At 37.8% G+C, this 4,860-nt stretch overlaps 1 long non-coding RNA gene across 1 annotated transcript; it reads left to right on the top strand.

The window, feature by feature from the left end:
• Positions 1 to 968: 968 nt before the first annotated feature.
• LOC112564448 lies at positions 969 to 3,909 on the top strand. Its single transcript, XR_003099210.1, has 4 exons — positions 969 to 1,105; positions 1,952 to 2,076; positions 2,908 to 3,040; positions 3,738 to 3,909. It is a non-coding gene; the product is annotated as an uncharacterized LOC112564448 (long non-coding RNA).
• The last annotated feature ends 951 nt before the right edge of the window (positions 3,910 to 4,860 follow it).

Below are 4,860 nucleotides of genomic sequence, written 5' to 3' on the forward strand. Positions count from 1 at the left end.
GTGTGTGTACGTGTGTGTCGCGATAGGTGCGTTGCTGCATGTGTTTGTGTATCTATATTGTTTGAAATTGTGTTTCTGTAGAGCTTATGAGTTTAAATATTATAAACACTATACATACACAATTTACAGCCAGTAAGACCGACACAAAGTCTAAGTTCCGTATAACTTAAACAGTAGAAAGTAACACTTCATCCTGCCCTTCCTCCTCCTCATCATCAACATCATCAAGGTGTCAAGGTATACCAGCCTGTCTCGCGGATGTACGTTAAGTCTGTGACAAGGGAGGGGAGGGCTTATCTCTGTGCATGGAATTTGTTTGCGCATGTTTCTGGAGGACAGAAAGTGTACATTTATGGAGATTTGGGGAAACATATTTTGCACTGAGCTGTATAAAACTGTTAGAACATCATTGTACACTGCACGTGTCACATAAGCAATAAAAAATAAAAAAAAGTTTTGCAAAGAACAAAACGTTTTACTATAAAATGATATTTGACAGACGAGGAAAGTATCGCTTGCTTTAAATATTAGTAACCGATACATTGTAACTTAGAAAGTTCCTGTTATCGGCCCACTAACCTCCTAGTAAATACCAAAAATAATAAACGAGATCTTTGACTAGCAACGCGTTTCACTGTTTTTAGTAAAGTGTTGTTTATGTTGTATCCGCCCCAAACTTGAGACCCACGCACCTGTGTTTTCCAATCACTACGTCAGCAGTGGTCACTAGGATGCTGTTTCTATTGACTGTGATTCATTCAGAGAACCTCAAAGGACATTACTTCAGCCTGGTATTTGCAATGTTTGGGGTAGGATCAATTCTGAGCTGACATTTACAGCCATGGATGGTTAGTTAATACTGTGTTTGGCTTTAATTCTATACGAAATGAACATCTGATCCTCCTAAAAACGCCTACATCTATAGTTCTACAATTTGTATACCTAAGCCTGTGTAAGCCCCGTAAAAACAGATTACGAAAAGAGTTGACGTGGAAGTAGGAGAGCGTGGGTCTCGTTGACTATAAAAGTCTGGAGACAGCTTCGAGAGGACAACAGCCACTTCATCACTTGCATCCTGCCAGCAGACAGCGGCGCACAGCAAAGGGTAAGATTGACCTCCAGAGGTCGTAGCGATGGAGCGAGGCAATGTCGTTGCCCTGGGAGACGTTAGGGTTAGGGGAACTCAAAGACAGAATCTTGTTTCTTAAGTTATTTAGCGGTGTCCAGAAATCCCATGCTTTGTTTAATTTGCTTCCCCATAAAGACTGTTATATTATGCTGTACTGTAATGTACTGTACTAATGATCTTTAAATTAACAGGATGCGAAGCTAAAGCATTACATCTCTATTCCACATCTAGGTACACAACGACTGATATATCTCAGATAATAAGCTATCGCACAATCCGTCTTCAAACCTTTTTTTTTAAGTAAAAGTATATTTTATATTGTGTGGCAAATGTGATAAGAGTTTTGAATAATTGTGAATAAAACATCGCGCACAAGATTTTTTTTACCGAAAATGCGTGATTTTTGCACTGAGCTGTGCTAAATCGTTATAACAACATTGTGAACCCACGTGTCACTTATGACTAGCACATACAAAGAGTTTGACTGTAAAAAGATTTATAACAAATATTTTAATTGCATAGACTTGATGGATATGGTTAACTGTATTTCTTATGATGATATTCAGATAGCAATCCACTTTATTCTTATTAATGTCGCTTCTACGCGTTATTTCTTTTTCTTTCCTGTAATGTTTCTTGCTTTATCTCAAATTTCTCCCTATCATGATTGTTGTTTCTATTACTATAATTAATATTATCTGTAAAGCGCTATTAAATTGTTTGTATTGTTATTGTGAGTGACCATTTAGTTGATCTTGTATTTTCCGACATAAATTTATATTTTGTCGGCTTTGGTAATAAACCAGCAACACTTGTTTCCAGGAACCATACTGTTTCTTCATTGTCTGACGATACTTCCAAAATGAAGGTCTGCTTTCTTCTTCTGCTGGTCCTTGTGGCTACAGCTGCAGCTGCTCCCAGTGAGATTGACAAGAGACTTTGGTTTGGTAAGTCTATTTTATCTTATTAACGTAAATTAATTGTAAAGACGAGTAGTACATTATCTTTCTTTTCCTCAAGACTCGCTATCATCGCATCTCCTGTCTTTTTCTGCATGTGGTTCTATTTCCTTTCTTTTATTAAAGTGGTATTTCGTAGGTAAGGGTAGATATATAAAGTTATCATGACAAACAGAGGAAGGCTGGGTGGCAAATATTAAGGAGTGGACCTGGTGTCCGTGGAAGACCTTCTCAGGTTGGCCCAAGATGTCCTAGTGGGCATGAGCTTAAGAATGAGTCTCTCCATCAGCTTTCTCTACGACTGGTACAGTTATGACATGACATGACATTCTCTGGAATGATTGGTTGTGCAGGAAAGAGGATAGTTCAGACATTTAATATAATTTCTATCACCATCATTTTCTGACTGTACACAACTTTTAGGTTTTTATAAACTATCATGAATAAGAATAATCACATGAAAAATGTTCTGATAATAACAACCATTATATTGTTCAGAAGACAGGTTAAACATTACTAACGACAAAATGTCAACATTGCAGCTCCTTAAAACACCAAACTGTAAATGTATTTGACTATTTGTTTTACATTCCTTAACGGGTGGCTGCAAAGAATTGGAAGATTAACGTGTGTGTGGTATTACCTAATGCTTAAGATCACCTCTATATTTCTTCTGTTTCGACAAGCGTGGTAGTCAAAAGTTGTTTAATGTGATTTGAATGATAATATATTTTCATCTCTTCAATGTAACAACAAGTAAATGTACAAATACTGTAAATGCTTTGTCACAAATTATTAAACTTTCTACATAACTGACAGACGTGGACGATATTATTCAAAAAGTAAGAGACTACATGAGGAATAATCCTGGAGATTCCGTAGCTGTTTGCGAGGCTGGATGCCAGTCTGTTGCTGGTTTTCTAGCCTTCTTGTGTGACGACGCATGCGAAATGTGAGTACAAAACAACTCGGTGCACAAAACCGATGTTGTGATGTGTGTGTGTTTAAAAAAGAATCATTCTCGCCCCACACACTGACATTGCTTTTTCCCTATTGTCTCAACCAAATGCATAACTTTATGTTTTTCGTGTTGTATAACATGCCAACCTTTCCATCCCCTTTTGCTTATTTTCTCTCATGAAATGAAAAGGCTCCCATAGTTTAAGTCAGAGTATTTGTAAATGGTTAACAGTGTGTAGAGCATGCAATGTTAAAGGGATCCCATCTTGTCAAGGCTTGTTTTGTCTTGTCTGACATGTGATGTATCTTTTTTGTGGGTGAGTATTGATAGTTTTCCGTCCGATTTATCAGCTTTTTTGACAATAAACGACGGAGGTTACCGGCTACCAAAGCTTGTGTGTGAACTGTTTATATATATATAATATTTTTTTGTATATATAAAAGATAATATAATATATGTCGAGTTTCATATCGATTTTTCCCACCATTAAAGGTGAGGTCAAAGTGCTTTACTAAAGAAACAAACACACAAACATAATAAAAACGGAAAAATAGTTGTAGAATCCCTGTAGATGTGTTTCGGTGTTCTCTTGGACGTTGGCTCCGTTACTATATACATATATATGAAAACTGTCAAAAAAACTTGTTCATGATGTCCAAGGTTCTCTAATAATCTACATATGTTGTAGCGTCGTCAATGAAATAAACGGATGAGCCAGTGAAGACTGTCATCTGCAAGGCCTGACCTTTCTCAAGTCTTCATTGCCGACATTTCAAAAAAGATCAAAGAGTTGGACATGAGTTCAGCACTTCATTATTAATTTGAAAATGTTGAAACTGGAATAAATCTTTTAAAAGCAGGTTGGTGATTTGGCGTTTTATATGAGTTGTTTCTGTTCAGGAAATGTGCTTATGGATTGTTTCTTGTGTTGTTGACGCGCATACAATTATCTGCTCGTCTAAGTATTATTGCCTGTGATGTCCGTGTGTCTGCTACGGCCTGAAAATATAGTCTCACGACTGCACATGACTTATAACAGACATTGTTTTCTTCTAAGGCATTAAAATAGAAATAAAAACTCTCTCTCTCTTACTCACACATACACTGTAATAAAAAGAACGAACACTTACCTTGCATACAAAGATTTGTATAGCGGGCGGTAGGTGTGTAAATGTGTGTGTGAGAGAATAAAAATGAATTAATGTCGTCAATGAATCAATAAGAGTGTTTGTGATTTACTCCTCTCTCCGTTTCCTCGCTCAAGCCCAAGTTTTTCTTGTTCCTTCTTCTTTTGCTAATCTTTCTGATTCTTTGTCTAATTTTTCTGGGGGGTTTTCTAACCCCTCGGCTTCTTTCTTTTTCACTAACCTGTCTGTACGCCTGTCAAACATATCTACACGCAGGGCCGTGCTTAGGGGCAGGCGGACGAGGCATCTGCCTAGGGCCCCGCGCTTCAAGGGGCCCCGCGCTTTTGATTGATATGGTAACTAGGCAAGTGACTTTAGATCCCAACTAAAACCGTGTGATCGTGGCGTGAGGGCCCCGCACATGCCCTTTGCCTCGGGCCCCGCGGGGGCTAAGAACGGGCCTGTCTACACGCAAAGTGTATTTAGTAAGTGCTTAATACTGTAAATATCTCCCTTTACCTTGTTTTTCAAATGAAGCTTCATTCATGGCAACCTCTTTATGTTACATTCTATCAAAGTGCAAGGCTCATTCAAGAAAGCTAATCTATAAATAGAATGGACGAAGTAATGTGACGATTCGAAGTTAAAAGCCAAACACAATTTCAAATCAGTACAAACAACGCA

The sequence above is a fragment of the Pomacea canaliculata genome, linkage group LG5 (assembly GCF_003073045.1).
Source record: "Pomacea canaliculata isolate SZHN2017 linkage group LG5, ASM307304v1, whole genome shotgun sequence".
Taxonomy (NCBI): Eukaryota; Metazoa; Mollusca; class Gastropoda; order Architaenioglossa; family Ampullariidae; genus Pomacea; species Pomacea canaliculata.